Source organism: Berghia stephanieae, chromosome 4 (genome assembly GCF_034508935.2).
Source record: "Berghia stephanieae isolate SIO BIC M18660-M18661 chromosome 4, UCSD_Bste_1.3, whole genome shotgun sequence".
Taxonomy (NCBI): domain Eukaryota; kingdom Metazoa; phylum Mollusca; class Gastropoda; order Nudibranchia; family Aeolidiidae; genus Berghia; species Berghia stephanieae.
In genome coordinates, this window is record NC_088363.1 from 38,067,319 (window position 1) to 38,089,818 (window position 22,500).

At 37.9% G+C, this 22,500-nt stretch overlaps 1 protein-coding gene across 3 annotated transcripts in view; it reads right to left on the reverse strand.

Annotated features, from left to right (window-relative positions):
- Positions 1–17,276, reverse strand: part of LOC144970511 (uncharacterized) — a 56,563-nt gene extending 39,287 nt beyond the window's left edge. Inside the window, exon 1 of one of the 3 annotated variants that reach the window (XM_078910231.1) lies at positions 16,865–17,276. The gene's annotated coding sequence lies outside the window, so the exon portion shown is untranslated. The remainder of the gene's footprint in view (positions 1–16,864) is intronic. The other 2 variants (XM_078910232.1, XM_078910233.1) reach the window with 2 other exon arrangements.
- Positions 17,277–22,500: the final 5,224 nt, after the last annotated feature.

Consider the following 22,500-nt stretch of genomic DNA (forward strand, 5'->3'; position numbering starts at 1 on the left):
TGACAAAAACGTGTGCAGTTTGAGTTTAAATTGCCACAGGAATGTATCTATTTGTATGTCTGTCTGTCTATCTGTTTATATGTCTCTCTATCTAACTATCTATTTATCTATCTATCATCCATCCATCTATCTATCTATCTATCTACCAATCGATCTATTTCTCTTTCTATCTATTTATCTGTCTACCTCTCTATATGTCTATCTATATATCTGTCTATCTATCTATCTATATATATATATATATATTTTATATATATATATATATATATATATATATATATATATATATATCTAATATCTATCTATCAATTTGTATGTCTGTCTGTATATTCATCCATCTATCTATCTATATAACTAACTATCTATCTATCTATCTATCTATCTATCTCTAACTGGCTATAGCGTGAGGGATGATGCCTTGTATCTGGCCACATCACTCTCCAATTCCACCGTCTATGCGTATTTCCTTTTGAGAGATGATTTTAGTGACAAAAAGGGTGCAACTAGAGTTAAAATTACCACATAAATCCATCTCTCTCTCTCTCTCTCTCTCTCTCTCTCTCTCTCTCTCTCTCTCTCTCTCTCTCTCTCTCTCTATCTATCTATCTATCTTTCTTTCTTTGTTTCTTCATCTCTATATATCTATCTATCTATCGACCTATCTATCTATCTCTCTTTTCTTGTTTGTTTTCATTTTTTAAATTTTTTTTTCTTTTGTTTCTTTCATTTCTTTATTTCAATTTTTATAATTTCTTTTCTTCTTCAATTTGTTTTCTTGTTTACTGTTGTTTTATTGTTTTTGTTGTTTTTGGGTGGTTTTTTGTTTTTTTGTTTTTTTTTTTGGTATAAACGTTGATATATATTTTTTTTTAAATCTGACCTAGAAATAACACACCTCGCTGTTAGATGTTTTCCTTCTTGTTATTGGAGACATTTATTAACATTGACATTACGAAAGCAATAAACTGAGCGTAAACCAATCAATAATAGAGATGTTGGATATCAAAGGGACACAGTTAATAAAATAGTTAGTTATCGGTAATGCGTGTTTGTGTTTACAATGTAAAATGTGGTAATAAACAGGAACAGTCCATCGATATCCTGCTCTTTGAATTGAGTACGGCGGAAAAACGAAAATATTTAACAAGCTAACTGTCGTACTTTGGAAAAAAACACGCGAAGTGTTTAAAAATTTGGCCAGAAACCTCGTCCTTCAAAATATCGATCGATTTAAATGACCCTCATCTTGGCAACAACAAAAAAAAAACTCTCAAACCTGAGACTTACGGAAGACCTCACGAGGTCCCAGGTTTGAGAGTTTTGTTTTTTTAGCAATATGTGGGTCATTTGAATCGAAGGACGAGTTTCCTGGCCAAATGTTTGAATACGTGTCTTTCCAGAGTACGGCAGTTAATAATTGGTAAAGACATTCTATTGAGTGTTTGACATGACACGCACGACTTCAGACAAAATAAATAAGAATTGAAACGCTGGTGTAGAAAACAAATCCATCAAACAGTCTACTTTGTATTACAAAAGAGTAATGCATATTTAAAAAGTGAAATGGATAGTCGTACAACCCGACGTGTACATATATGCAGGTCTGACATCCGAACTTACTTATGGGCTTAGTTTAACATTAATGAAATGGATAATTTTTTACGTCATTATTTTTTTTTTTTTTTAGATTTCCATTACAACAATGAGTCCATAACAATTTGGGTTGTCAGACCTGCAAATAAGTACACCTCAGTAAAGCCGAATGCAATATTGTGCCTTGCAAAAATCGTTAAACAAGCCCATAATTATGGGCTTGTTTAACGATTGTTGCAAGGCACAATATTTTGTGTTAGTTTCAAAGTATTTTCATCAAAGCAATGGGCCAATCACGATTTGGATAATCAGACCTGCAAATAAGTACACAGATATAGGAAACGAGTTTTATAGATAGAGTGAAGTTGACGTCACTCAAGTCTTGTTTTTTTTTTTTGTATTTTGCCATCCATATTTATGAGCAATTCTCACTAAACTATATTAACCAGACTATAAACGATCTAGGTTACACATAGATTTTTGTGTGTTGGCCCGTTATATTTCCGGGTGGTAATGCTGTGAGCGTCTTAGACAAGCGCACAGCATCAATAAACAAAAAGTAAGCAAGTAGCTTTTCAGATCCATAAGAAACATGGAGTTGGAATTTATCTCGGCTTCTTTGGCGTTAAACGGCCAATAGCAATTAATTGCTTGCTAAAATTTGGACAGGACTCCGCGGATCGCACAGTTTTTTTTAACAATACATGGAATATTATCTGACCAGATTCTAAACGCACAAAAAAAAAAAAACACCCACACATTCTTCATTTTGCTCCCAAAACCTTTAACGTCAAATATCAATAAAATATATTATGAGGACATTAAATCTAACAAAAACTCGCGATATCAAACCTGAGACTGACTTTTTTACAAGTTGAGGGTCATCTTAACCTACCTACAGCTTGACATATTATGTAAATGAAGCCTATAATTGCGTTCGGTTATCAGACCTGCGAATAAGTGCACGTCGGAATTGATTGATTAATATTTGTCGTATATACTGAAGGTTGATAAATTTCATCCTATACAAGTATTGATTATCATATATTTGGTATATACGAATAGAAATGGTATCTAACAAAGGTGTATCGCTTTCTTTTCATTGTGGAAACAAGTAAAGTGTAAAGAGCAGGTCCCATATTTACCCGTATGTTAGATTGGAAAATAGATGCTTTATTATTCGCCATGTGAAAATACTACAACGGACCAACACACAAAACTATGTGTAACCTTGAACGTTTATAGTCTGGTTAATACAGTTTATTGAGAATTACTCATAAACATGGATGGGAAAACAAAAAACAAAAAAAAACAAAAACAATTACAAAGACATGAGTGGCGTCAACTTCGTTCTATCTGTAATATATAATATTTTGGCCGTCATTTTGACCCTGTGAATTTTGAAATAATATTACATAATAATATTATAGTTGTCATTGGGTGAGATTACCTAAGGTTGGGCGTGCCCCATTAAATATTATATAACCACGGGCAGCTGTTGCCACTTGCTATAAGAAACTAAACTGTAATAAGCTTAAGGTTGAGCAATGTGTGTATATATGTGTGTATGTGTGAGTATTTGCGGATACAGCTATATATAAAGTACCGTATAGAGATGTGAAACTTCTGAAGTGGCAATAGATTGTATGCGCTTGGCTAAGAAGCTCACAACATTGCCATCCGGAAGTACTATAACGGAGCAACACACAAAACTATGTGTCACCTTGAATGTTTATGTCAGGTTAATACAGTTTAGAGAGAATTACTCATAAACGCGGACGGCAATAGCAATAACAAGTGAGTTGTCGTTACTGGTGCTCAAAGAAAAAAATGATTTATTGAGATATTGAATACAACTCACGATATGTTCTTTTGTGGCCAAAGACTTGTCTTTTGACGCAATTTTGTGTTCAGTTCCAGGCTTTAGATAGTATGCGCTTGGCTAAGAAGCTCATAATATTGCCATCCGGAAGTATAACTGACCAACACGCAAAACTATGTGTAACCATGAACTTTTATAGTCTGGTTAATACACTTTAGTGAGAATCACTCACAAACGCAGATGGCAAAATATAATATCAAAGGCTTGAATGACGTCATCTTCGTTCTATCTATAGGGTACGGTATGTCGTATGGCGGCTAAATGAAAGGTCCTTTAACCCTAGCTTAGTCAGCCCGCGTTTATTTAGGACTTAGCCCCATTTGCCCTAACAATTGTTGTCAATACATATGACACATCTGAACAACTAAAAACAATCCAAAGTAACAACGGTGAGACAAAAACCTTACATTTACATTCATACCTACTTGACACTACTAGACTATAACATAAGGTTTGAAATGAAATGTTTGTAAGAAACACGATGTCAAACAACGCGATGTCTCGTCAGTAAGTACCTAGCCTTGGCATTGTCAACTATCAAAGCATCGAACGAAATGTATGGCCGTCAGCATGTGTCAAGCAACGAGTAACGCGTGTGTCATGAGTCCATGACTTTAGGGTGAAGATGCTATGCGATGATGGATGACGGTTGAGGTTGAACGTGTATAATGAAGATATCCTAGGAGAAAAAATCGAGCTACGAAATTATGCTGATTTACGCGTTTATTCTAACGTACTTTGAAAAAGTACATATTAAAAATTTTGGCCAAAAGAATCCATCTCTAAATATCGATCGATTAAAATGACCTTCATCTTGGCAAAAACTTCCAAACCTTGGACTAGAAGCTGTGGACTGCAAAAGTAATAAAGAATAATGAATATAGCATTTTCAAAAAAAGAATAAAATGCCCGAAACGGAATGTTTCGGTCTCAAACCCCTTCTTCAGCCAACAACAAACAAAAAACAATATAGATAGACATAAACACATTACTAAATTCCAGATTGACGACAGAGAAATTTTGTAGGACTTCTAAAAATGTTGAAAGTTAAGTTTCCAAGATTTTCTTACAACATAGAAGACATTGAAAAATTGTAAAAAAATGTTCGTTATATCCGGCAGGCGCATGTTGTGCGCATTTACCTAAACACATAGCATCAATAACATTATGTGACAGCACTATCTAAACGTTGCTTTGTACACAATAAATGGAGTGAGATGATAAATCACATAGCGATTTGTCGGGGAGAAAGAGATTGAGATAAGGCTATTTATAGGTTGATATGACAGATGATAAGACGAGCGTAATACAACAATGAATGCCGATGTGCCAAATGTTTCAATGTGTAAATAGTTCAGACGGTCACTCGCCATTACTACTGTGACTGACTGGCTGCTGAGACGATCGATAGATGATGTGCGCTTGGCTAAAAAAAAACCCACAAGATTGCCATCTTGAAAAATAAAGGACGAACAAACAATTTACTGAGAATTCCTCATAAACATAGATAAAAACAATAATAATAATGATAATAATAATAATAATAATAAAATAATATAATAATAATAATAATAATAATAATAATAATAATAATAATAATAATAATAATATAATAATAATAATATAATATAATGAAACATAACGAGACTTGACGCCTGTTACGCGATAATACAATTTTTCCCGATAGAGACAACGCTATTAACGGCCAGGTATTCATCTTACACCTGATTACGGTGAGAGAATGTGAGTAAAGGGCCTTTTCCAAGGAAATAACTATGCGCCGAGCGAGGGTTCCGATCCGAGAGCGAGCGCCATACCACTATACTACAAAGCCGCACAACTTGCATTCAGTAAACAATGACGGTGATTACTAAACCAATTCAGCCACATATTATAATTTATTACTGTTGATGACATCATTGCAAAATAGAATACAACGTAAATGAATAAATGGCTCATTACGATTGATTAATATATAGCTAATTTTCAATATTCCTCCATATCAAATGCGCTTTACAATGCTTCATTTATCCCCAAGCATACCGATGGCATTGAGGATCTACCCAATTTCTGTTTTATTACTCGGAGTATTAATTATTAGTAAATCGTAATAGGATACAATAGTCTGATGTCACGTCCGCCCAGCAACCAGCAGCTTGGTTCTATAAAAAGTAAATTGGTACTTTTTATTCGTCATGTTGGGTAGAACTTTTTTCACATTTCATATGATCAGAATATATAAAAGTCAAAACATGATCAGATTTATAATGATTTTCTCCTCTAGATGCACTTTTATGCTAGTCGGTGATGAAGATAATGGCGTTCGCCACTGTTCCGATAGTTTAGAACCAGTTACTACGCGTCATTACGAGGGAAGTGAGTTACCACGGTTGAACCTTTTTGTAGGTTAGCAATGTTTTTATTCATGATGGTTTGTCTGAATCAAAGTAGTTCTTCAGAGCCATTAGGCCTATCGAGGCAAAGCTTATTCCGGTGTCAATAGCGTGAAACGGACAATCGCAAATGCTTGCTCCCCGCTTCAAAAACCGTGGCCACTGCATTTCACTTATGCAGTGGTTGGCACACCCGTAAACTGAATGTCCTAGTCGGGGACCAGCCACTCCCATATGAGCCGCGTCCAAAATATTTAGGGGTGACGTTGGATCGCAGTCTTACCTATCGGGTTCATCTCGAAGGGGTTGCCCGGAAGATAGAGAAGCGGAATAGTCTTCTGAGGAAGCTGGCGGGATCGACTTGGGGCGCTAGCCAAGCGCTCCTGAGAACATCCGCCCTGGCACTATGCTATTCCACCGCGGAGTATTGCGCTCCAGTGTGGGGTAGAAGCAGAAACGTTGAGAAGGTGGATGTAAAACTTCGCAAGTCGATGCACATAGTGTCGGGAACGCTAGCAACAACCCCTAGAGAATGGGGCCCGGTAATGGCAGCGATCCAGCCCCCCGATGTCCGGAGGGAGACCATTACGGGAAACTGGCTGAGTAAGATCAAAGAGAGAGGGAATGGGGATACCCCTCTCATGCGCATAATGAACGGTGCCCCCGTTTCGAGCCGAAATAAGTCCCGGCAACCCTTGTACGCAGAATCCCTGACTACGGACAGAGCTGCACATACGAGATGGAAGTCGGTTTGGACGAATTCAATCCCTCGTGGGGGCGGGGACCTACACTCCTCTAAGCTTGGTGAGAAGTTGCCAGGCTTTGATACCAGTAAGAGGAGACACTGGGTAGCTGCGAATCGGCTTCGGTCGAGGAGCTGCCTAACGGCCGGTGCGTTACATCAGTGGGTCTAACTTCCTGTCCAATATGTCCACGCTGTGGGCAAGAACCCGAAACGGCAGAGCATCTAGTCGAAAGGTGTGTTGTGACGATGCTACCAGGCGGGTTCGCGACGGTGCACGAATGCGGACCGGACTTTGCTGATTGGGTCGATCGTCATAACATAATAGTGTGAACCATAAGAAGCTGCAGCTGCTGCCCGCTACCCTGTGAATAGTACGCCAGTTTATCGCAAATACTTTTCACCAACTCTAACAAACCCAGCTGCTTTCCAATCACTGCCGGTTGGAAAATAATTTTAACTCCGACCAGAACCGATCTCGGGACGCGTTGCGTGTGAAACGAGTGCTCTTCCAGCTGAGCTATCGGAACGGACATCTACTGGCCCAGACTCCTTTCAAAACATAAACAAAACATTTTAAAAATTAGCCCACCGCCATTGCATCATAAGATATCGTTGCCTTGGCATTACACGAAGGAATATAGACAATTCATCAAACAAGATGCCTGATGTCAACTGGAATCACCCATGTTGTTCCAAGTGAGCAAATTGGGGGTTTATAATCTTGCCCGAGGAATAATACGAAAGGGCCTGAAGCGGGGCTTGAACCCGGGACCTTCCGGGTCACAATGAATTGCCTTAACCACTCGGCCACTTCGTCCCCAAACATAAGGGGTGATTTAAAAGTTTTGATGTCAAACTGCAATAAACAATTAATTATAAAGCTCCAAAGATTCAAATTTTCTCCAACTGGAGACACTTAAGGTAAATCTTATTCTTTTCTTTTTACACTTTTAAAGGTCGAAGTTTGCTCTTTTCAAGTTCACAATTAAACTTTCAGGTTTATTTTCTGAAATATAGACCGCAGCAAGTGTCTGTATTGTAGGCCTCTTGGAGCCCTAAAGTTTGTTTAAATAATATGACCCTTGGCCCGAAAAGTTTGGGAACAGGCGCCAGTATTTTATCACGAGAAACCCCCATCAATTTGTTCTGAAAACAGCAGTGGACTGATAGGAAGATGGAATCAATTGTCTTGGCCCAGGCCGTGTAGAATGATGGTAAATATGTTTATGACATGGGATAGGGCAGAGAGATGTGAAAAGATGGAGGGAGGGAGGGAGAGTTGGAGGGAGAGAGGGGAGAGAGAGAGAGAGGGGGAGAAAGAGAGAGGAAGAGCGAGAAAGATAGAGGGAAAGAGAGAGAGAGAGAGAGAGAGAGAGAGAGAGAGAGAGTATGTTTATAAGGGGATGGAAACAGAGAAAGAGAGAGAGAGAGAGAGAGAGAGAGAGAGAGAGAGAGAGATCGAGGGGGGGGGGGACTGGGGGAGATAGAAGTCTTTGATGTTGCTTTGGAAAGAGAAATTATAAAGAATTTTAATTGCTGACAATCCTCATGTACTAATTATTTGCTCTCTCACATACAAAGACACACACAGCAAGAGAGAGAGAGAGAGAGAGAGAGAGAGAGAGAGAGAGAGAGAAAGAAAGTAGTGAGAGAGAGAGAGACAGGGGGGGGAGTGTGTGTGTGTGTGTGTGTGTGTGTGTGAGGTGTGTTTGTGTTTGTTTGTGTGTTAAATCATAGAGTACAGATATGTTGGAAGTGAAGTTAAATAATTAAATATTATTACTGAAATCGTCAAGCTAGCTGTATTACATATATATGTATATATATATATATATATATATATATATATATATATATATATATATATGTGTGTGTGTGTGTGTGTGTGTGTGCACATACGCACAGACAGGGGGGGGGGAGAGAGGGAGAGAGAGAGAGAAAGAGAGAGAGAGAGGGAGAGAGAGAGAGAGAGAGAGAGAGAGAGAGAGAGAGAGAGAGAGAGAGAGAATTTGAGACATAAATTTGTGCTGGTGTCATTCATTTCTGTATATTTCAAAATCTTGAAGTACGTAGAATAACATTTTTTAAAAGAAGTTATCCACAAATTCATGGACATTTTCGAAAAATAATTTTCTAATGAAAGCTAGTGAGTTTAGAGACACACAAAGTTGTAGTAACATAACACAAATACCTACATCCAGAGAGGAAAATTTGACAAGAGCAAAAGGGTTATAATAGCAGACGATGCGTATCTAGATCAGGCCATGTCAAGTCGGTAAACTGCCTCTCGCTCCTATGTTTATTTCTAATTGGATTCTGATGTCACGTCGCCCAGCAACGGGGGCCATTGTGGTTCTAAACAAAGAAAATCGGTACTTTCTATTCTTCATGCTGGCTCGAACTTTTCATATGTCTTGTGATCAGAATGTGTAAAAGTCAAAACATGATCAGATTTATAACGTTTTTACCCTATGGATACGCTTATGTGCTCGTCGGAGAAATATTTCATAAGGGCGTATGCCATTGTTCCGATAGTTTAGAGCCAGTTACTAAGTTACCATGCGTCATTACGAGGGAAGTGACGTTCCGATTGTAGAAGCGTATTCTAATGAAGAACTCACAATATTTGCAGAAAATAAAGGCTTTTATTATTGTTACGGACAGCTACTCATCCATTTTAATTAGTATTCCACTGTATTGAGGAACTCAACATAGATCAAGACGAATCTTTTGAGCCACCAACAATCGAAATCGGTCGGGTGATAAAGTCTGTAGATGCGTGCTAATGAATCTGGCACCAAGGAGGCCAGATGGCGATTCCAAACATGAAATGGCCGATCATTATGCCCCAGTAGATTTTCTAATTATTTGAGTCAACGGATGATAGAATTACCCTTAATTTAAAAACAGTTTTGAAGTTATTCGTTTATCAATCTGTAAAAACTAGTTTTAGAAATTTTAGATTAGCTAAGATTTTTGTGCTCGTTGACAACTTTTATTTATGGGCTATCAAAAAAAAAAACATTATGCCCTTCCGCCACGAAATCTGAAGATATCGTCGCCTCGGCATTCCACAAAGGAATATAGATAATCCATCAAACAGGATGTCTGATGTCAACAGGAATCACCCATGTTGTCCCAAGTGAGCAAATTGGGGGTTTATAATTTTGCCAAAGGAAAAAAACCCAAAGTGTCTGAAGCGGGACTCGAACCCGACCTTCCGGGTCACAGTGCAATGCCTTAACCACCCGGCCACTCCCCCCCCCCCCCCCCTAATGGGCTATAATAAGGAACAATTTTAACCCCAACCCTTTTTAAAAAAGAATAGATAACTTAAATTGGGCACGGGTCTTCGAAGCTTCAAACTTCAGTTGGAGATTAAGTCTCATTAAATTCTCTAAGAAAATGGAGATGGATTGGCCATGTTTGTCGGATGAAGGAGGGAGCAATCCCGAAAACAGCGCCCAGGTGAACACCGCAGGGTAATCGCAATAGGAGAAGACCACTGGAAACTTAGAGAAGACCGGTGAAAGTGGAAAGAGAGATGACATTCTTCGGTTGGACCTGGGGTGAGGAAACTGGCAGAAGACAGAAGTCACTGGCGCTCCTTACTGTCGACCTTATGTGTTTATGAAACACCAAAGAGGAGTAAGTAAGTAAGTAACAGACTATAAACTTTGATGTCACAAAAAACCATCAGTGGTCAAATGCTCTTTTTAACGACTTCGCATTGCATACGCATAATATAGTTCCTACATTTCTTGTATTAACATTATCATTTAAGTCTCTTTGGGATTGATTGCTTCTGGGTGACGGGGTGACAATTGAAGTAAAAGTGTTCTTCACAAAATGTGACCTTTTTTATGAAAACGATATTACGTCGGGTGTACCAGATGCCAAAAACTGGAATTTTTATCACTTAAAATAAACAACTATGTCCATTGTCTTCAACTAGTAAACCCAATTTTCATATCTTCGACAGTGGCATGAATGCTTTTTGTTGTTTTAATGTGAGCATTTCTATAGTGCAATATCCACTTAACGTGCTTAAATAAAGCGCTTTACACATGGGGTCCCTAACCAACATCAACACTTAAAGTGTAGGACGAGATATGACGACTGCTGTTAAGCGATATTTCATTTTTTCCGACAAAAACAACGCTGTTAACGGCCAGGTACTCCTTTTACAACCCGAGAACGGTGAGAGAATGTGAGTAAAGATCCTTCTCCAAGGACACAACTATGAGTGGTCAAGAACGGGACTCAAACCTAGGACTTTCCGATCCGAAATCGAGTGTCACTATTATTATTATTATTATTATTATTATTATTATTATTATTATTATTATTATTATTATTATTATTATTATTATTATTATTATTATTATTATTATTATTATAGCTGTACAAATCATCCCAACTTATAACCGTTTTGAGGCGTTCGGTTAAAAATGTCTTTTAAGGGGCGGTTTGGGTCTAATTATTAGGAAAATCCTTTGAAAATTTGATTTTGAGATTTTGGTGGAAAATGATATTTGATTATCTTAGAAATAATATAATTGAAGTCCAAATTCTTAAAGTAGACTATAAAGGCACGAAAACCAAAGTCGAAAATGGTACAGGTAGTAAGAAAAGTGTGAAAAATGGGAAGCCATTTTGCTATTTTCTCAATATATCATTTTTCTAAGGGTATGGGATACTGTGTCAAACGTTTCTCAGAATCTATTCAATGAAATTGTCTGAAAATTTCCACAGTTATCTTAGAGATAACGTATTATGTCACATCAGAGATTTTTTTCGATAAGATATGTGAATTTTGACTTATAATCCTAATTCTGAATTTTTAAGGTCAATTTTGTCACAACATTTTGATTCTCAACTTTGTAATGTTCTAATAGAAATTCCATAAGCTAAAGCCGTAAAATCTCTCTGTTGTGACACACTATGGTACAATGTTGACAAGAGGGAAGAATATGGAGGTCATTCCTTCATTAGTTTTTGTGGAACGTTTGCCACAAGATTATTATATTTTTTTTATGTCAGACCCCAAAAATTAGGTCGCAAAATGTGTATCAACACAGATAATTAAAAATTTTCACCATAAATGTTGTTTTTTAACCTATATTGACAATACAGAATGATTAAAACCGCCCAATATAAGTAATTAAACGTTTTTTTAGAAAAGACCCAAATCGCCCCTTAAATATGTGTTTTGTAAATGCACAGCAGAATGACACATGGTATTCATCGGGAATGCCTTTAATTCTGCCGTACTCGGGGGAAAAAAAACACATTTTTAAAAAGTTTGGCTAGAAAACTCGTTCTTCAATTATCAGTCGACTAATATGACCACCTTTATCTTGTCAAATACTCTCAAACCTTTATTTCCGTGAAGACATCCTTAAAGTCTCAGGTTTGAGAGTTTTTCACAAGATGAGGGTCGTTTTAATCGATCGATATTTGAAGGACGAATTTTCTGGCCAATTTTTTTTTAAATATCTATTTTGCCGGTGTTCGGCCAGAATAGTCGAAGCATGCCAATCATCAATGTAACGTAATGTCATCTATGTGACGGTGAATTACGACTCAGCACTCAGCAACAACCAACGTCACGAAACTGTCATTATTCTAGTCGATGAATCGGGCATGTCGCACAGTTTAAACACATGTGGGCGGATGATCGGGCTGGGTTGGGGCTAGTCGCTCGATGGGTCGTTGGTTTGAATCCTGTACAGCCGTACACGGAAAGGTTACACATAGTTTTGCGTCTTGGTACGTTATATCAGGCTGGTGGATTTTGTGAGTATATCATCGAAATAGAGAATCGGCCTGAACGTATCGATATTTTAAGCGATGTTCGAGGCTTTTAAAGGTGTCCTAAAGACGAACAAAAAAGTACCAAAATATTTTTCATTTTCTTATGTTCGTGGCTCGGTGGCTAAGCAGCGGTAGGCTATCTCGTCGTGTCATAAAATTCAAGCAATGTTAAGCGTGACCAGTGGCCGGATGGGTGACAATGATCGTGGACAATTATTCTGGTCCTGACATTGTGTCCTTGGGTTAGACACTTTACACACATTATCTCACTTGATTCAGGTGTGAATATAGAGACAAACTAGTTGCTTTAGTATGGGAGTGGTGTGAGTGTTCTACCGAATGTGCTATTGATGCTATGCGTTTAGGTAGAATACTCACAACATCCGCCAGTCGGATATAACGCACCAAGACACACAAAAATGTGTAATCCTTAAACGTTCATATTCTGATTGATAAAGTTAAGTGAGAGCTAATCATCAAAATGGTTGTCTAAAAACAGTAACAAAGGGCGAAGTGGCGTCAATTTCGTTCCTTCTATACTAGTTCGTATCACATGAACACAGGGTAGTAATTAATACATATATAAATAGGAGAAAAGAACAGGCTCGCCGATAATCAATATCCATTTTCTGCCGTCTTATGATAAAAAGACGTAAGCACCATGGGGTTAGTTTTGAGCTAGATATAGTCGGAAATGTGTTCGAAATTTTCAGGATTTGTTTTAGGTTTTAATTTCAAAATGTTGTATTTCTGATAGTGTTATATTGGACATTATTCCCTCTCCCCAAATAGTAACGCGTAATGATATCATGTTTACAATAAAAATTGGTGACGTCAGATTATAAATCGTTAAATTTCACTAAAAATCAGATTTTTTTTTAAAAGTATTATTTGAATGTTTTCAAAGATATCTTTTAGTCAAAAATGACGAAATAGGAATCGATTGAGAGGTAGAATACATGATTTCTTACACTCTTCCGTTTTGGAATTCGAACTTTGTTCCCAACGCGCACTTACTCGCAAGCTTGTCCAGCGGTTGGGAACACGCCCGGAATTCTAAAAAGCAAGACTGTAAGAATCGTATATTTCTACATAACCTAAGTAATATTGTGCGCCATGAAACGGGGATTCCTATAATATTACAAATACTTCATTTTTGTTTAGGTTGGCGGTTACGTTCTTTTACCATATATGTGTTACAAGACTCCAGTCGCACAATCGTTCCTAGAGCTACCCAACCCCGTTGGCTCGACATCTAGCTCATGTTCGTACGTATACGCTTCATTACACAAGAACAGTCGACAGATGTCGAAGGTGTGATGGAGAAAATAAATACAGTAATATTATTGGCCATTGGCCAATACAGCCGGAGGTGATCTTTTACTTGTTTGTTTATCTTTGGTTGTTTTGTTTTTAAATCATTATATTTAGGGATATCCGGTGCTTGCGACACTTTTTTTTTTGTGTCATTTCAACGTCATAAAGATGGGATGGTTTTTAAATAATTGCTTGATTTACAGTTAAAAACACCCAAGACAAAAGTAAGAAAAAGAGGGCTGATTTACATAGGGAAAAGAAGTAGATTCCAAGAGCAAACTACCAATGTGATTTGAGATCACATTAAAATTCCATCCAAAAAAAGCGCAGAATCACAATGGGAGGAATATTTTTTTTAAAGAAAGAAAGAAAGAAAATCTGAGTATATATAGAGCAATATCCAGAAAACGTGCTAAAAGCGCCTTACAGGGGGCCCTAGTTCACAGTAACTCAAACCATCTCTGAAGTCTACAAAAAATATGACGCAAAATAGTGTCAATTACAACAATGTTAAACTAGGCCCGTGAGTGCGTTCGGTTGTCAGGCCTGCATATGTGTACACGTCGCTATCTACCAATATGTTGTGGTTAGGATACACGGAGCATTCACGAATTTGCATCTCCATTAAAATATATATCGATTTTATTGAACATAATATTTGCTTTCGTGTGTGTTTTCAGTGTTATGGCTGAGCCGCGAGGACTGAATGCTGATTATATTTTTCCTCTTGAACATCATCTGCCGGGATTTTTTTAAAAGTTAATAAAATATTGGAGATAACGGGCTTCGATACGTAGTGCGATTGTATTATAACAACTGAACATTTGTATTGAGATTTTATAAAGCTGCTATGTGGTGTTGTGGTTAGGCACTCGCTTTCAGATCGGAAGGTCCTGGGTTCGAGCCCCGCTTGGCGCAGAGTTGAGTCCTTGGAAAAGATTCTTTACTCGCATTCTCTCGTTCAGCGGTACGGTCTTTGATTCGTAGCTGAAAGGTACCGAGTTCGATCACCCGCCGCTGCGCTGTTGGCCTTGAGCAAGTCACCTCCCTCTAGCTCGATTTGCGGCGTTGCACTTCGGTTGCCGCCTGGGGTATTCCAGCTTTCCCTTGGAATAGATCCTAGAGATAAATTTCCCCTATGGGATGAATAAAGGGAATTTTATTTTTCATTTATTTTAGTATTTTTCTTAAATTCATGTGACGTACAAAAAAAATCTAGAATGAAAACAATGTTGACTGTATGTCTGGTAACCTAGCATGGCGGTTTTTTTGCACCAAAAAAACCCCCAAAATTTTGCAAGCTAAAAACAGAACAAATTTGCAGAAAATTGCGATTAATTTTCTTAAAAACCCATAACTAGTTCATGAAAGAGAAAGGTATCTACTTGTTTCTAAGGGTTTCACGGCGTTTGCAACAAATGTAAGGTCATATGTGACCCATCGTCTTAAAACGGTAATAAGACGGAGCGAACAAGATGCTTAAAAGCCGAATTTAATGTTAAAACTGGTCAAAAATATACATTGTTGGCATTAGCACCCTAAAATATGGTATCCATTCTCCTCAATAAATCAAATAAACTGAACACTAGTCTGATATTTCTGGCTATAAATTCAATTTTCAGCATCTTAACCATCCCGACTTAATACCGTTTTGAGGCGAAGGGTCACATATCAGTGCCAGTAAAAAGGAAGAAAATGAGATAGATATAGTAAAAAAGAAACTACTCTTGATTAATTATCTTTTACGTTCTTACACAAGCAATCAAATGAAAAGAAAATAATATCGTCATTTTTTCGCCTAATATTTTTGTTTGCAAAATCTCGAAAATTTGCACCCAAAAAAAAAAATTGCAGATTTTGCGGCCGCAATACAAATCAGTGATATTTTGTGATATTTTGCGGAACTTGGCCGCAGGCGATGCAAAGGAAAAAAAATAAAATGCCTTGCCAGGGTAACTCACGGAAGAGACGGTATTCCTATTATGTAATTGATAAGGAGAAGATTTTGCGCTAGATATAACAAAACAAAAACAAACAAAAAACTCAAGTCACAATTTTTACAATGATGCCCCACAAAAATATCCCTTTGACGGATTACAAATGGATCCTATTGTAAAATTCAGCGCTAATAAATCATATTTAATAATAATGCTGAATAACTCCGGGTCACCAGACTCTAAGCGCTTAGATTTCTGATATATTATTTAATTTGTTCTATCTTCTTGTGGTTTTCATGTTCGTGTTCTACACCGAAAACCATGTTAGGTTTAATTTAAAAAATGGAGTGGTGTGGCTTTGTACATAAAATAGCGCTGCAGTTTTCTTTCCTGACATGTTAAAATGTTGGGGGGCAGGAGCGTGGCAGAGCGGTATAGACTTTATTTCAAACCAAGGTAGTAAAGCGCTTTGAGCACATAATTGAGTGGATATTGCTCTATATTTTTTTAAAAAAAGGTCAAGTTAGTATTGAGTTCGGTTCCCCGCGCGCTGTGTAGACTGCCCGTGCTCACTTTGCGACGCTGCGCTGCGGCTGACGCATGGGTTATTGTAGTCTTCCTTTGGAATAGACCCTGAATAAAACTTTTCCCTTGGGGATTAATGAGGGAATTTTTTTATAAAATGTATTTCATTTATTTTTTGTGTTAGGTATCTATTCATTAGTCTCACTTAAACCCCTTTTACAAATGCATTTGTCCAATATAAATGATAATAATAACAACAACAACAATAATAATAGTAATAATAATAATAATAATAATAATAATAATAATAATTATTATTATTATTATTATTATTATTATTATTATTATTATTTATTATTATAGATTTCACACAGCCAATTTGGTGATGCCATCTCACTAAATCATCGCAATCAGACTATGAACGTTAAAGGTTAGGCATAGCTTTGTGTGATTGTACGATTCATCTGGCGGGAAGAACAGGTGAGTATTTTCTTTCAAAACCTTCCATAAATATCATAGTAGTGTTTTGTAAAACTATCAGAAACGTAATAAAAAATTAATTTGTGACTTCGTGTAATTTTAATGACTGGGGAGGGGGAGGGGGGGGGATCCACAGATAAGTAATATTATATTATATATTAAATTACATAAATACCTGATAAAATAAATATAATCCATCGTCATTCTTTCCTATCCATTCTGAATCAATTTAGAGGTTAAATCCAATGTGTGTGTGTGTGTGTGTGTGTGTGTAATTGGCTAGATCCAACTCCTTGATACCTTTAATAATAATATAAAAAGCTATTTTTGGAGGAATTTATATAACGAACACAAGCACAGCCCAGATATTTATAACACAACACGCTCACAAAATTAAATCCAGTCGAGATGTGTACCAGGCAGAATAAATATAATAAATGTGTATTCTTCTCCGTGGTCCTATTGTGTCAATTTGTCAAGAGTGACATTCTTGTACCAGTTCAATGCTCTGCTTCGGCACGCACACACATACACCGTCACCGTTGACAGATACTAGATACACACTTGGCCGCTTGATTTTCACGTGAGAAGAGTGGGTGCTGGAAAAGAACTGTGGGTTAGGTTAGTCCAGGTGAGCGAGGTGTACAGTCACAGCTAGCAAAGCACGTGAGACCGAAGAGAAATGTTATTGAGAGGGGTAATACGCTGTCGGTATCATTAATGCTGTGGCGCGTATGAGAACGTCAGAATAGTCAAGACTGAGACCGACATACAGAAACAGGAAAGTTTGAGAGCAGCAAAATGGTTTTAATAGACCGACGATGTGTAACTAGATCAAGCCATGTAAACACCCTCTCGTTAAGAGATATGTTTATTTTCGGTCTTTTCGTGGGTCCGGGGAGGGGGTATTATCAAATTGGAGTGGGACTTGTTTCATGTTGATTTGGACGTGCTGGTGGGGATCAGCATAGATACCCTGAATGCCGCCTAACCCAGATACTGGGCCTTCTAGATTCAGTTGATCGTTCTTCATTTTGTGAAAAAGTTGGTTTTAATAGGCTGGGTGGGCACCATATAATGCGGCTGTGTAATTCTGAGGAGAATGCGTTTGCTATTTATTCTATCCCTTGGTCACGTCCAACACAGTGAACACTATAGATAGAACGAAGATGACGTCACTCGGGCCTTTGTTGTTGTTTTTTGCCATCCATGTTTATGAGTAATTCTCACTCAACTGTATTAACCAGACTATAAACATTTAAGGTTGCACATAGTTTTGTGCAGGGATAGCCCACACAGGAGACTGACTCCGACGACCCGGCACTGCTGTCCTCTGCCGTCTTCCGGATAAAGACGTTGGGCACGGACAAATTACTAAGAATAAAGGGAAGAGCCTCTAGGCCTACTCATACCAAGCACCCGACGTCATCTGCCGTTTCTTTCGAGCTTGGTATGTGTAGGTTTAGCGGGTCTTTTCTTTATTCTTTGTATTTTGTCCGTGCCCGACGTCCTTATCCGGAAGACAGCAGAGGACGGCAGTGCGGGTCGTCGGAGTCAGCTTCCAGTGTGGGTTATCCCTGCACAAAACTAAGCCACAACACACAGAGAAACCAGTCCCGCATCAGTGCGAAGCCATCGTTAACTCATAGCCTGGCACTGACCAAACAATTACGTAAAGAAAACAACAAGTCGTGAATTGTACTCACTAGTTCAACCAATGGAATCCCTTGTTTCCTTGAGCTCTACTAACGACAGCTCACTAGACGCTCCTCAAACCTAGAAAATGACGTCAAACTATAAGTCCTAGTTGGTTCTTGTGTCAGGCTATAAGTGGGGCCTTCGCAGTTAGTAATCATTCATTGATCAAGGGACTGAATCGGGTATCAAACCCATTCTCTCCATAAGCGTTATTAAGTCAAAACATTCTAATGATTGCTCATTAAATGGAAGGCCAGATAATTCCTTGCAAGATGTGTATTTAAAGTGGCTATGGTTAGTTGACACGCACGCGTAAAAAAATGCCTATGTGAAACAGTTACTGAGTTTTGAAGCAAGACCGAACTTCTGTTCTCTCACATACACCCACACAAGCGCACGCGCTTGCGCACGCACACACACACACACACACACACACACACACACACCGTAAAGTGATGGCCTGATACTGACCCAAAAAATGACGTCAAAATGCCAGTCTTTTGCCACAAAAGAAAACAAATCGTGAGTTGTATTCAATAGTTCAACCGATGAAATAACTTGTTTCCATGAGCTCTACAAACGACAACTCATTAAGAAAAACCAAATAATGACGTCAAACTGCCAGTCCTTTTGGATTTCAGTATCAGGCTATAACATAACGATGGCTAGGCACACACAGAGAGAGAGAGAGAGAGAGAGAGAGAGAGAGAGAGAGAGAGAGAGAGAGAGAGAAACACACACAGACACACACACACACAGAGAGAGAGAGAGAGAGAGAGAGAGAGAGAGAGAGAGAGAGAGAGAGAGAGAGAGAGAGAGAGAGAGCTATCGGTTTGATATGATATTACTCCTCTTTACTTTCTTACATCTCTCGGTGTAGTGAAGTCCAGGGACGAGAGAGTGTGGAATGAACAAAGATGTGGACAAAATCGAGAACAAAGTCACAGGTAAAAATGTGCGCGACGTTTTGGATTCATTGAATTTCAGAAATCAATAAAGTAAAGAAGTAGCTACGGTTTGTCTTGTAGCTCTTGCTTTTATTAGCCAATGGGGATGATCTATACTACATTTCCATGTACTTGAGGTCATTGGTCACATTGCAAAATGTGCACAAAGTGACCAACATAGTGGAAAGTATTTACAGATTTTGAAATATCTAACATCACGATTGGTGATTTTGGTCTGCTTGACATATGTGTATGTTTACAACTTTCATAAACAAAGCAGCGTGTTTACATTTACTAGGAAATATTCAATCCTTGTACAGCAACAAATCGTGTGATCGTGTGATATATATATATATAAATAAATAAATAAGTTCACTCTGTCGGAATATATATATATTTTATATATATATATATATATATATATATATATATATATATATATATATATATATATATATATTCCCGACAGAGTGAACTTTGTTAACTCATTTAACACCTGGTTACGGTGAGAGAATGTGAGTAAAGAGTCTTTTCCAAGGACTCAGCAATGCGCCGAGCGAGGCTCGAACCAAAGGACTTCCCGATCCGAAAGCTAGTGCCATACCGACCACAAGACCACATAGCCGCACACAATCCTTTCATAAAATCACATTTACAGGTTTGATAACCTAATTGGGAGCAATCTATCTTAACTTTCCATGTGCTCGAGGTCATTGGTCACATTGCAAAATGTGCTCAAAGTGACCCACATAGTGAAAAATGCTCACAACTTTCGAAATATCTAACATCACGATTGGTCATTTTTGTTCAGTTTGACACATGTGTATGTTTACAACTTTCATACACTTTACATTTTTAAAGAAATATCCAATCGTTGTACAGCAACAAATCATGTGATTGATGACTTGGTTGGACGAAAACATGAATATAGATCGCTCCCATTGTTATGGGTCCATTGTGTAATACTGGCAAACCATCACAAAATGTTGTCCTTGGAGAATTAATTTTAGTTCGAGCACAAAAATAATATGACTACACGTATTATAAGACAAAAGTCCGTTGACGATTATTTAACTCACTCAACCCTAACATCTACTATATCCTAGTATACCCGGGGTTACTTTTACCCCATGCCTATTAATTACATTTTTCTGAGACAAATTATAGGCGTGGTATCAAAGCTAATTTTCTTTTAGTTTTTACATGTTAATGGTAGTTGAATAAAGCTATCTATGCACATGCTCATTTTTAATAAATATTTTCCAATGTTGAAAATTAGCAAAACTCTCTAGGCCTGAGTGAGATAAGCTTTATTAATAATATTTGTTTCACAACACTAAATTTAGGCTGCACAGTACATCTCTCTCTCTCTCTCTCTCTCTCTCTCTCTCTCTCTCTCTCTCTCTCTCTCTCTCTCTCTCTCTTTCTACTTACATCGACACAATGTGACTAAGCCTCTGTTAGGGTCACTCCTCATTTTCCATAACAAATGTTATATCGAGCCCGTAATTCCGTTCAGATATCAGTCCTTCTAACATGTGCGTCTTGTTACATACAAATGTATTCAATTTTCGAAAATTAACGATTCCTTAATTATTCTTAAGTGTGCTGCTATTTGGCCAAGTCGTATGACACTCGCCTTCGGATTGAGAGGTCCAGGGTTCGAGTTCCCGTCTGAGTATCACATGGTTGAGTCCTATGAAAAGGCTCTTTACTCCCGACATTCTCTCATCGTACTCAAGTGTAAAATGAGTACCTGGCCGTTAAAAGCAATATCTCTGTCCAAAAAAATTAATATCGCCTAACGGGCAATTATCATGTCTCATCTCTGTTGCTGTTGACTAGGAACCCCTTGTGAAGCGCTTTGTACGCGTTTATTTATTTATTTATTTATTTATTTATTTTTTTGCACTATATAAAATATGCTCATTATTTGTTTCTTATGTTTCGGGAATTTCGTCAATGTGACTGCCATTGTTGGGTTTTGTCTTGAAATTATTGTGCGGACATGCGTGGTAGGTCAAGCGTGATTGGCTGTAGACACGATAGATAGAGTGAAGGATGTCCATGATTTCTGGACAAAGATATAATACGTATAAATGGCTGGAGTGACGGCTGTGTAGTGATGGCTGGGATTGGCATTAGATAATGCGTTAATCTTCTAGGCATAGGTAGGTCAGTGTATGTACCGATTGAGGAATGATGATGATGATGATGATGATGATGCTGATGATGATGATGATGATGATGATGATGATGATGATGATGATGATGATGATGATGATGGCGGTGGTGGTGGTGGCTGTGATGATGATGATGATGATGATGATGATGATGATGATGATGATGATGATGATGATGATGGCGGTGGTGGTGGTGGTGGTGGTGGTGATAATGATGATGATGATGATTATAATGATGATGATGATGTATCAATATATATATATATATATAAGTATCAATCCACTGTTTAGGTGACCACTGTGAAATGCACCAATTGGAGGACCAAGCATATGTCTTGTTCAAATTGATTAAACTGTTCAATCTTTGTTCAGATGAGTATAGTTTGGTGCCCTACAATGATTTATGAACATAATTCTGATGCTTGATGATCACAATGGTATATAGAAAATTACTCGGTCCCCCTACTGTTTTACTAAGTGTTTCTGCTGCTTTAAGGAGACATTTGGTAAAAACATGTTTTTAGGGAGACCACATTAAAAACCTATTTTAGGGAGCCCGGTATATGTTTATATATGTGTATACCTAAGAGTGCATTTTCAAGTGAGCAACCACCAAATTTACTAAAACAAAGTAAGTCCTTAAGAGCTTCATGGCCATAGTGTCGAAACTTATCCCAGTGTGCGTAGAGTGAAGTGGCCGAGCAATGCATTTACTAACTCATCCCTCCGAATGGGGCGCTCAGGGAAATAACCTGGGCTCAAACACGGCAAAAAATTTCCCAGTTGCTCCGTGCGCCATTGTTTTTGCAGTCCCCGACCCCTTTAGAAGCCTGACGACCCAGGTTAAGAACAGATATAGAAGGGACCAGGCAGAGGAGTTGATTTGTTGTTGTTGTATACCACTGAATGGACTTGGTTTGTTTTGTTTTTAAGGGTTTTATGGCGCTTGCAACACATTAAGGTCATCTCAGCGCAAGTAAAAA